The 12,352-nt window shown below is 44.0% G+C and overlaps 1 long non-coding RNA gene across 1 annotated transcript; it reads right to left on the bottom strand.

The window, feature by feature from the left end:
- Positions 1-995: 995 nt before the first annotated feature.
- On the bottom strand, positions 996-6,545 carry LOC120968633 (uncharacterized). The gene is made up of 3 exons (XR_012189994.1): positions 5,481-6,545; positions 4,636-4,726; positions 996-3,401 (listed from the first exon to the last, which is right to left on the bottom strand). It is a non-coding gene; the product is annotated as an uncharacterized lncRNA (long non-coding RNA).
- Between the last annotated feature and the right edge of the window lie 5,807 nt (positions 6,546-12,352).

Below are 12,352 nucleotides of genomic sequence, written 5' to 3' on the forward strand. Positions count from 1 at the left end.
CTGTTGGCAAGCGCACCTACAGTTTCCATGGTGGTTATGGTGCTACTCCCGAGTGTGCCGTTTAGCTTGCCGCAATGGCAGGAATCACCGGTCTTCGTCGACAAGAGAGAATGGTACAAGAGAACCGTGCTTATCAGTTCTATCCCACCATTGTCGAGAATCCTAAGTGGATCCATTTCCTGTCCGTCCATCCTCAAGATGACCCGGCTATCCTCGCCATGTCCCGTTACATGATGGCCGAGTGTCTTCTTATTTCCGAGTTAGTCCGAGACGCCATTCTTGCCAGGAGATTGCTTGGTGCTTCCATACCTCAGTCTCCGCCGGTTTCTACAAACCCTCCGCCTCATCCATCCGAAGTTTCAGAGTCAGCAGTTCCACTTGCTACTCCCTTAGCTTCTTCGTCAGCTCCCAAGTGTTTTCTCAAGCGTAGGGTGTAGTCATTCGTGTAGTGCATGTGCATTTGCGGTAGTATCATGCTTGTGTGTGCCTGTGTGGAGTAGTTTTGTAGCTTGTTTGCTGTGTGCTTTGTTGCAATAAATCGTTTTCTCGTGCTTCTTTTTTTGAATCTTCGATGTTACCCCCTTATGGAAATTACTCATCAACTGACACCGGATCAGAAGGAGCCGTGAGAAGTACAGATATACAACAAGGAACTTAGTTAAAAGCAATGATATTTCAGCTGACAGCATTGTATTGCGGACATCCGGTCTGGAAACAAATTATATTCTACTGAGACTTTCAGTAACAAGTACCCGTTAGAGATCCATGTTTATTGCAGCAATGATTAAACCAGTGGGGAACAAAAATTGGATCCAATTTCAACAGTGCATTTCAAGTCAAAGGTATGGTTCGTACACAATGATTGATTATGTCATGAGTCAGTTTTGAAGCATGCGACACCCCGAAGTCAGTCAAAATATGCAATAAATTCAGCAAGAAGGATGGTCAGACAATTCTTGTCATACAAGTAATCAGCAGCCGGAATGACAAGAATATTATTTGGTTCACACAGAAAAACAGTCCAGTCCTTCTCCACAATTTACCAGCGCAGCGTACAAGACAAGATTCCCAGGCTGCATCAGTAAGGTATGAATGATTTCCCGTGCAAGATATTCAGTCTTCTCAATGAGATACTGCAAAAGCTATTGGCATAAGGTACCGAGACTTCCCCAGCAAGTCTTTAAGGGGGGAAGCTTATGAGGTATGCTACCCAGCCATCCTGAGCAACATATCCGCCGAAAGCTTCGAGCACAAGCCATCCTCTTCCTCAGCCAGATACTCCCGGTGGCTTCCGATGCAAGCTGTCTGATCTTCTTCAGTACAGAACTGGTACAAAATATTAAACAATGAATTGTCAGCATATGACAGTGTTTCCATGTGGCAGATCTGCAACAGTTGGGTCAGAAACAAGAATTAGTCAGAACAAAGGTATGCCTCAAAAATTAGATATTTGTTCATACAGTGAGTATACTGTCAAGTTCATGCAAGTCCCTCGCACAAGGAAGAATGTACAGTACGCATCCGACAACCTCACTGGATATGCAAGTGGCAGAAAACCAGTGGGTGATGCAAGAATCGACAAGTCTTGAAGAAAGGCAACATTGAAGACAACTATCTTGGCAGTGGATATCAAGATCAGTCCCGCACACCAGACAAGGCAATGTTATTAATCCTGTCACTGTCTGGCATAGTCAACAATAGTAATGAGATCCGTACAATCACACATAAGCTAGATAAATATATCGAGACTGGAGTCATGAATGAGAAAAGGGTATGATTGCAATATATTGCACATGACAGTACTTACGGCCGAGAAAATAGTCAAGGATATATAAGGCCCAGCTCTTTCAGTTAAAGATCCAGATGAAGAAAATAATAATGAAGGAGCAAGGCCGACAATACAGGTATGACGGTTATTGTGCAAAAAATGTGGTATGAATGCACAAGACAGTCTTATTTCATATCAAACCCCGTGAAGATACGCCTAAGAGGTCTACTCCATTCCGGTAAGGATTTCATAGCAAGGCAACTAGCTCAGTCCACAGTATGCTCAGAACTGTCAGCATTGAATACCCGAGTCTGTCAAGTCCGACCCAAGAATAGGTCAACATATTAACCTAAGTAACTGTGCTAAAGTATCGCACACCCTACTATCGCCACGAGTATACCAACAAAATGAAGAATCAGTGTGAGGGCACATACTTTGAGGATTGTTATTTCTCACATATGGGAATAGATTAAAGAATAGCCTACCGTGAGCAAGATTCTTTGTCGAGTTCACCGCCAGTCAAGTCTGCGAATGGTATCATCAGGAGATGGTGCATTTTTCTATCAGTCACGTCAAGCGACAGTCAAACCTTTGGTACAAAATGGATACTCAAGACTGTGAAGCCAGTCAAGATAATTCAGAAACTCCTACAAAATGTCAGAATCCGTTAGAAGAACAGGTGTGATTCACGTCACTGTTTTGAACCCAGAATGCATGCATTCGAGGAACCCGATGCCTGGATAGAAGAGATTCTTTGTTCCACGGGAGGGTGTGTTCCCCACTCCGTGGAATATTCTCGGTACTCGGTACAAGAATAACATATCCAGCAAGGATCAATATCGAGAAGGACACGTATATCAGTAATGATAATCTTTCGGACCTCAGCTAAGCAGCCGATATGAAAGAAAAATTTGAGTCAATATGAACAAGAACATATGAGGTAAGTCACGTCAGTATGTCAGGTACGGTGAAGCAAACCACCCCAGATCACGGGAGTCACTCAGATCCAATTCAGTGGGAACATTATATGAGAATGAATAAAAGAAACCTGAGTTGGAAACGGTTTCTTCAAGTCAGAAGATTTATTTATCCCTGAGCAACCAAATCTCGAGGACGAGATTTCTTTAAGGGAGAAGGTTTGTAACACCCTGGATTTTGCCCTTTTCTTTTTCTGATGATTTTCTTGGATTTATTGATTTGATTTGATTTTCTGTGGCTATGTGGTTCTGAAACTTGGGAAGATCAGGTCTTCCTATGTAACGCCCACGATGCGGCTATATCTCCCACGTGTCGAGGCACGACTTAGAGGCATAACCGCATTGTGGTTTTGTCGCAAGAAGGGTCGTCTTCACACAATCCCATGTAATGAACAAGAATGGGATAAAGAGTTGGCTTACAATCGCCACTTCACACAATACATAAATAGAATCATACATCATTCAAGAGTACACACATAGGTCCGACTAAGGAACCAAAAGGAAAGAAGACAACCCAACTGCTAGATCCCCGATCGTCCCAACTGGGCACCACTACTGATCAATTTGAAAAGAAACAACACAATGAACAAGATCTTCATCGAGCTCCCACTTGAGCTCAGTTGCGTCACCTGCACTAGTCTCATCGGCACCTGCAACTGTTTTGGAAGTATCTGTGAGTCACGAGGACTCAGCAATCTCACACCCGTGAGATCAAGACTATTTAAGCTTATAGGAAAGGATGGTGTAATAAGGTGGAGCTGCAGCAAGCACTAGCATATATGGTGGCTAACATACGCAAATAAGAGCGAGAAGAGAAGCAACGGAACGGTCGTCAACTAGCAATGATCAAGAAGTGATCCTGAACTCCTACTCACGTCAAACATAACACAAGAACCGTGTTCACTTCCCGGACTCCGCCGAGAAGAGACCATCACGGCTACACACACGGTTGATGTATTTTAATTAAGTCAAGTGTCAAGTTCTCTACAACCGGACGTTAACAAATTCTCATCTGCCACATAACCGCGTGCACGGCTTTCGAAAGATAATACCCTGCAGGGGTGTCCCAACTTAGCCCATCATAAGCTCTCACGGTCAACGAAGGATAAACCTTCTCCCGGGAAGACCCGATCAGTCTCGGAATCCCGGTTTACAAGACATTTCGACAATGGTAAAACAAGACCAGCAAAGCCGCCCGAATGTGCCGACAAATCCCGATAGGAGCTGCACATATCTCGTTCTCAGGGCACACCGGATTGTCCAAGCTTCCGGTAGGCCAGCCCAGAGTTGCCCCTGGTGGCCACCGGCGACTGACAGGTTGGACCAACACTCAGAGGAGCACTGGCCCGGGGTTTTAAAATAAAGATGACCCTTGAGTCTGCAGAACCCAAGGGAAAAAGGCTTAGGTAGGCAAATGGTAAAACCAAGGTTGGGCCTTGCTGGAGGAGTTTTATTCAAAGCGAACTGTCAAGGGGGTCCCATAAATCACCCAACCGCGTAAGGAACGCAAACTCAAGGAACATAACACCGGTATGACGAAACTAGGGCGGCAAGAGTGGAACAAAACACCAGGCATAAGGCCGAGCCTTCCACCCTTTACCAAATATATATATGCATTAATAATATAAGAGATATTGTGATATCCCAACATAAACATAATCCAACATGGAGCAATCTTCAACTTCACCTGCAACTAACGACGCTATAAGAGGGGCTGAGCAAAAGCGGTAACATAGCCAAACAACGGTTTGCTAGGAAGGTGACAAAGGTTAGAGGTTCATGGCAATTTGGGAGGCTTGAAGAGCAAGTGAATAGGTAACGCGGCATAGCAATAGAGCGAACAACTAGCAAGCAAAGATAGAAGTGATTTCGAGGGTATGGTCATCTTGCCTGAGATCCCGCTAGGAAGAAGAACGAGTCCATGAAGAAGACAAACGGATGTACTCGAACGAATCCTCACAACTCCGGAAAGAAACCGAAGCTAACGAGAGAAGCAACCCGGAAATAAACAAACAACATAGTAAACAACCATCACATAAACATGGCATGATGCACAATCAAGTATGATGCATGTTCGGATTAAAAGAGGCATGGCATGGCAAAGTGCAACAAACAATACTACAAATTAAATGGAGCTCAATATGCAACGAGTTGCATATTGACGAAACACCACATTCAAGTTATTTAGTTCGCCCTTGTTTATGTACCCAACAATATTAAATGTTGATTAACATGGCAAGAGGTGAGGCATATGAAAACTACCTATCTAGGCAAATTTAAATGAGGCCGGAACAACAAACGACAATACCGGAAAATCCTCATGTCATTTAGCAATTTTAATGCAACCATCAATTATTTACATTTTAAATGTTGTTATCATGATGCGGATGACATATGCAAGGTTTAAGCAATTTTATGAAAATGTTGACATGAAGATGATTAGGACCATTTGGTCACCATGGCAGAAAGAATTGGGTGCCACGGCGATGAAAACGGAAACGATGCCATGGCAACGTCCCGGTTCTGATAACTCGTTGAGCGACCGGTGCAAACGAAGATGTGGATGTGCGGAACATGCAAAAGATGGTGGGGTGATCCCGGTTACCGGGTTCCCACAGGACGATGGCATGACAACGAGGAGGAACATGGAATGACAACTCGGAAACGGTGCAAACACGAGCATCTCATACCACACACACACATTCTTACACGGGCGTCGTTCTCGGCTGTTATACCTTCGAAGCGTGCATTTTCGGAAGGGTTCAAAATCGTCGAGGGAAGTAGTGGTACACGAAGGTAGTTGAACTTGACGGTTCCGTTACGCGGGTCTTCGGCGACGGTAGTGGTACACGTTTTCGTAGATGTTCGGGGTCGTCGGTAGATGTACTTGACGTTATCCGGGACGGTCTTGGTGTATCCGGGGCTCCGGATGTCGTGGTACTTGGCAAAATTCTCGGAGAAGATTGACGGTCCGGGTACGGGTCTCGCAGTGTAGTCAACTTGGTGTAACCGAAGAAATACTTGGTGAATCCACGTAGTCGAACACCGTCGTAGTGGTACTTGCCGCTCATAGTGTAGTTGAACACGGGGTTCCTCGGAGGATCGGTCTCGGTGATCCAGTGGCAGCAGCAACGCGGGCGGTGCGCGAGCAGTGACAAGAAGTGGGCACGGGGCTCATGGTGACAACGACGACGAACAGGGGCGCGGCGCCGTGGCGGGGAGGCGGCGTGTCTCCGGCGGTTGAGGCCGAATGGAGGGACGAGGCAGAGGTTGCGGCAGCCGGAGGCGCGCTTGCTGGACGGAGCAGTGGCGGCGGAGCGGAGCAGAGCAGCAGCGGACGAGGGACTTGGCGCACAGATGAGGGAATCGGGACGAGGGCGCAGCGCAAGGGTACAGCAGCAACTACTGCTGCCCGCGGTGAGGTCGAGGCGGGTTGGTGGCGACGAGGAGAAGCAGGAGGAGAGGCGGCACGGGAGGAAACTCGCGAGGGCCATGGCGAGGAGCGGTCTTGGCGCGGGGCTCCGACGACGAGGTCGCCGACCGACGGCAGGGTCGACGGAGACGCCCGGGCATGAGGGGCTCCGATCTCATGGAGAAGGCGCACGGGCACGAGGGGAAGGCAGCGGCGACGAGCTCCTGCGGGGGTTTCGTCCGGCAACGGAGATGCTCCGGCGAGCTTGGGGACAAGGCGCTGAGGACGAGGCAGGAAGGGAAGAAGAGGCGCAAGGGGATCGGGGCGAGGCGCTGCTGTTCGCTGTCTCTCTCTGGCGGCGCTGGAGGGAGAGATCGAACAAGGGGAGAGGGAGGTGGATCGGGCAAGGGAGCGCAGGGAGTGCGGGCTAGGGTTAAGGGAGGAAGGATGGGCCTTAGAGGCCGGCCCAGTAGAGAGGGAAGTGGCCAGAGGCCTGGCGGCTGGGCTGTAAGGTGAGGGGAAGGCCCAAGAGCAGCGCCCAGATAAGGAAAAAGGTAGTTCCCTTCTCTCTGTTTTTTATAATAAACAGATTTCAGAAAAAGAAAAGAAGGGGAACTAGGGAAAGAATTTGGAAGATGTAAGAATATCCCCATGCTCCTGGGAACATGCAAGATTTAATAAAATTGGTTTGGCAACTTTTAGAGACAGAAAATTTAAACAAGTTTGAATTTGATTCAAACTTGAGTAAATTCTTAGCCCAACCAAAACAACTTTAAAAGAGATGAAATTTGACAAAGAGGTAGTTGGCATGGTTTAAGATTTACAGAAAGCAAGTGAACATTTTACTGGGACAGAAAAATACCACTTGCAATAAATGGGTGAGAATAGAAAGGAAGGCGCTTGTGATGGGGTGTTGCACTAGATGATGTTTTAGATGGAAAGGGCAAGATGAAACAGAAAATATGATGAGAAGAAGGAGTAGGATTACAAAAGTGTCCAACATGTGAACATTTAGGAAGGGCCTCGATAAGAGGGAAAAGAATTGTTGGCAAAGCTTGGAGGTGAAACTTGAAGTGGAAATAGGCATGGAAATTATTTTGCAAGTGTGTTCCGGTTAATTCCAAACTAATGGAATATTTATAATAGCTCCATAAATATTAGGAGGATATGTTATAAAGAGAAATCACCATGTGAATTCCCTCGATTTAAATGGATCGAAGATCCATGCAATTTATTTGGTTGAGTTTTGAAAATTAATGACATGATGGCATGATGACATGATGCAATGCAAAAATAAAAGAGCAAGCGCCGAAAGAAACACGCGGTGATCACGAAAATAAGGAAGTCTTCTGAAGCGTCGGTCTCGGGGCGTCACATCCTAGGTTTTATAGTGGCCTGCCCTCCTCATCATCATCCCAAGATCATGTCATTTTCACCCTTGACCTAATCCAGTATTCTTTTCTAGGGAATATTCCTTTTTTATTAAAGGAATAACACTTAAGTCCCTAGGTTGTGAGGCAACCTATATTTCTGTCACTCCCAAAATTTCCAAATAATTCTCATAAATTTTCGGGTCATATATTCCTCAAATATGTCAAAATCCTTGCTTGGCATCATCAAAGATAATTCACAAATATTCCTTTTCTGATTCTGCCCTAAGTGGTGGTTTGAAAAGGAAGTGTCATTTATCCTTGCTTGACCCCAAACTTTTTGGACATCTTTCCTATCCATATAATTGCCCCGTGAAAAATTCAACTCAATTTGCCTAGTAAATATTCCTGAGCAATTTTTTCAAAATTCTTGTCTGAGGGAAGTCATTGTGAAGGAAGTACTAACTAGACATGTCAAAATGAGTTGAAATTTTGCAAGGTCCTTCATATGATCAAATCATCACTCCCCACCAAATTTGAGCTCATGCAACTCATCTATGTGAGCTCAGCTCCAAATCTTAGTTTCTGGTAAGATTTTCAGTTTGTGAAGCAACCATATTTTATCTTGCTTCATTTAAGCTGGAAATTTACCAGGACATTCTCCTATCCATATCAACTATCTCCACCAAGTTTTGGCCCAATCCATTACTCCATTTGCCTTGTGCAATTTTTCCAAATTCTATCCAGAGAGATGCTTTGTGAAGCAAGTGCTAGTTTGGTTCATCGAAATGGCATGAAACTTTTTGAGAACCTTCATATCCTCAAATCATTGGGCCATGCCCAATTTCAGCTCAACTTGCATCATCATGTGTGTGCATCATCCAAATCTCTAATTTTGGCCATTATAGTGGTTTCTCCAGCAAGTACCATCTAAAATCCTCCTCTTGAGCTGATTTTTGGTGATCAACATCATCTTAGTATGTGATCATCACCAGACAAATCTGTTTCTGTCAAATCCACTCAGGGACCCGTTGGTGATATAATTTTTACAGATTGGTCATTGATCTTCATCACCTCATAACTCCGCAATCGTAACTCCAATTGAGGTGAAACCAATGCTCACTTCTACGTCTTGTCGAGCTCTTTCAGTTGGTACGTTTTCACTAGGTGGTCCCACAGCGAAAATGACCATTTTTCCTTGCTTCTAATAAGCCCCCTCCAAGAGAGAACCATCCGGCGTTTCGTTCCGCGGCTTCACCGCACTTCTTCCCGGAGTCTTCGTCACCCCCAGGCAAGCTACAACATCCACTTGCATGATAGCCATGCAGTAGCCATGGTTTCTACTTGAATATTTAATAAAAGTTTGCCCGTTATCTGTCTGCTTGTTTGCTACTATTGTCGTTGTTTTGGTACTGCTTATAGTTTCATGTTCACCTTCATGCTATGTTCCGATGCTTCTTGTTATCTTGTACTACTTGCTAGTATTATTGTCACATGTTATGCTTGATTGTAGTAATACATGCTGGTAGAAGTGGTGGTCTTTCTGATGCATGTTTACCGTCTGTTATCAAGTACCATGTTTATGCATGTTCCTCTGCATCTAGTTGGTTACATGCTTACTTGGTAGTGTTCTTGCTATGTTCTTGCATGGTATTTATTCATGATGCTAGTAGTCATGCTATGCTCTTGTGTAGTGTTATGATTATGCTCGTCAGTATGTCATGCTCACTTGGATATATGATTCATTGTTGTTATGCTCGATGATTGTGTTGCATCTCCATGTTTATGTTGATATCATGCTCATGCATTATAGTTGCATCATGTTATTTTTATGGCTCAGCTTATTGCATTCAAGTTTAACCGGATAATAATGAACTTGAACAGCTGTTGGCCGAGTCATGGTGCCACCAAATCGAGCTGACCAGTGCAACCACATTTGCCGTTTAGGGGAATGGCCTTAATGCGGTCTATTGTCATGCCTCTCGCTGGTGCCTCCAACGAGGGAAGGTTATGGGTGCGCGCTACCCTGATCAGGTAGGCGGACATAAGCCTTGTGTGCCCGAGTTGTTTGCGCGCTTTGTCCCCGTTTGGGACCGTTTGAGTTTTGCCATGACGGTGGTCGTTGGATGTCTTTGGTAGACATAGGGGCCACCCATGACTTAGTCCAGAGGGGAGTTGGTCGGAGTGGCTGGGAGAGTGTGATGGAAATGGATCGGTTTTGTCGGAATGCCGTTGGTCCACCCGAATAGGAGTACGAGGCCATGGATTTTGTGATGTGGGTACAATGTGCTAACCTCTATAGAGTGTGTGTGTGTTAAATCTATCGATAGCCGCGCCCGCGGATAAGGGCCCAGTTCGTAGTCAGTCACACTATGAGCCAACAATAATAATAACTTGCTTAATAATAATCCCGGTTTGATGATGAGAAAGATATTGGTTGTGATCGAGAGAGGATCACGAAGATGTCATGGATACCGAAGTTGGTTGATCTTTATGTGATCGTGAGATGATCACGGTGGTATTGTGGATACCGAGGTTGGTAAGTTGATGCATGAGATGGTTATGAGGTAACCGCCGAATAAGAGTAAGTTGGTGCATGCAAATGTTAACTCGTTGATTGTAGTACCATCATGTTCATATGCTCATGCCGTGCTAAAGTTGTTCTAGCCGTATCATGTTTAGTTGTGCAGGCCATGTTGTTCTGTTAGTATCAAGTTCATGATTGCTTTAACCTGCTAATGCCATGTTGTTGTCTTGACTGCTTTTGGTTATTTTGAGCTTGCAAGTATATTCAATGTACTGACCTGGCGTGTCATGCCAGTTTGCAGGTCGTGCCTGTTATGCTTGCTTGTTTGGTGTGGTTCCTGTGTTCGCGAGCTAGGATAAATGTTCCAGCCAGAGTCCCTGTGGATTGGAGTCCATCGTCGTCGTCCGTTGTTCCGCTGCCAGTAGAGGTTCCGCTGCCTCGAGTTGTTATGCTGCTTGCATAGAGCAACTGTGGTTGGCTTAGCGTCGCCATGCCGGTGTTATTCATTGTAATCCGGATTGTACTCATATTCGTGTTGTAATAGGGAGCTAGTTTGTTTTATGCTAAGCAATGTCGTATTCCAGAAGACTTCACCTCGATCTATGGGCTGGAATATGGGGTGTTCCGGTTTCTCTGAGCCGGGGTGACACATTTGGACTCCGTTTCATATTGATTTTCTGCGATGTAAAAAACAAGCTGAAAACAACAACTGGCACTTGGCACTATGTCAATAGGTTAGTCTCTAAAAATGATATAAAATTATTGTAAAATGGTTGTAAAACATCCAAGAATAATAATATAATAGCATGGAACAATAAAAAAATATAGATACGTTGGAGACGTATCAGCATCCCGAAGCTTAATTCCTACTCGTCCTCGAGTAGGTAAATGATAAAAACAGAATTTTTGATGTGGAATGCTGCCTAACATGTTCATCACATATTCTTTCCTTTATAGCATGGACAATTGGACTTTCATATGGTTCAAAGCAATAGTCTAGTTTTGACATGAGGACTTTAATACTCAAGCACATCAACAAACAACCATGTCTTTCAAAATATCAAAACTAAACAAGTTATCCCTAGCCCATTATGCTCAATCATTGATCCATTCATGAAACACACTCGCATATTAGCTATACCCAATGCTCAAGTACGATCATAGTGCCCTTAGTTGGTGCTTTATAAGAGAAGATGGAGACTCAAGTAAAAATAAAAATTGCATAAAGTAAATAGAAAGGCCCATCGCGGAGGGAAGTAGGGATTTGTAGAGGTGCCAGAGCTCAAAGCAAAAAATATAGAGATAAAACATTTTGGGTGGCATGCTTTTCATGTCAACGAAAACGATCGAGCAGTTCCCAGTACTTTCCATGCTAGATATACCATAGGCGGTTCCCAAACAGAAAATAAAGTTTATTCCTCTTTCCACCATACTTTCACATTCCACGGCTAACCGAATCCCCGGATGCCGTCCATACCAACACTTTCCAAGGAATTTATTATTTGACAACATAAAGTATTCATTTTTCATTTCGGGATTGGGCATCCCTAATACCTTTGCCGTACTCTCATGCAATGAGAAGTGAATAAACACTCATCTTGAGAATAAAACATCTAGCATGGAAATATATCAGCCACCCCCACCATTTCATGAGCGGTACGAGCACACAAAAGAGAAATTTATTTTGAAAATTAGAGATGGTACATACAAATTTGCTTAGAACGGCAAAAGAATACCGCATATAGGTAGGTATAGTGGACTCATGTGGCAAAACTGGTTTAAAGGATTTTGGATGCACAAGTAGTGATCATACTTAGTGCAAATGAAGGCTAGCAAAATATTGAGAAGCATCCAACCAAGAAACGAAAGATCTCATAAGCGAGCATTAAGCTTAACTAACACCGAATAATGCACCACAAGTAGGATGTAATTTCATTGCATAACTATTGACATTCGTGCTTGCATAGGGAATCACAAACCTTAACACCAATATTCTTACTAAAGCATAATTACTCATCAACATGACTCACATATCACTATAATAATATCTCGAAACTATTACAAAGAATCAAGTTTATTTTGTCCAATGATCTTCATGAAAGTTTTTATTATATCCTCCTTGGATATCTATCACTTTGGAACTAGTTTCATATGTGGCTTTTAATAAGCTCAAACAAATATAAGTGAAGAACATGAGCATCATATTTTTTCTCTCAAATTAATCTAAGTGAAGCATGAGATAATTTCTTCAAAGATAACAAAGCACACCGTGCTCAAAAAGATATAAGTGAAGCACCA

The sequence above is a fragment of the Aegilops tauschii genome, chromosome 7 (genome assembly GCF_002575655.3).
Source record: "Aegilops tauschii subsp. strangulata cultivar AL8/78 chromosome 7, Aet v6.0, whole genome shotgun sequence".
NCBI classification, from domain to species: domain Eukaryota; kingdom Viridiplantae; phylum Streptophyta; class Magnoliopsida; order Poales; family Poaceae; genus Aegilops; species Aegilops tauschii.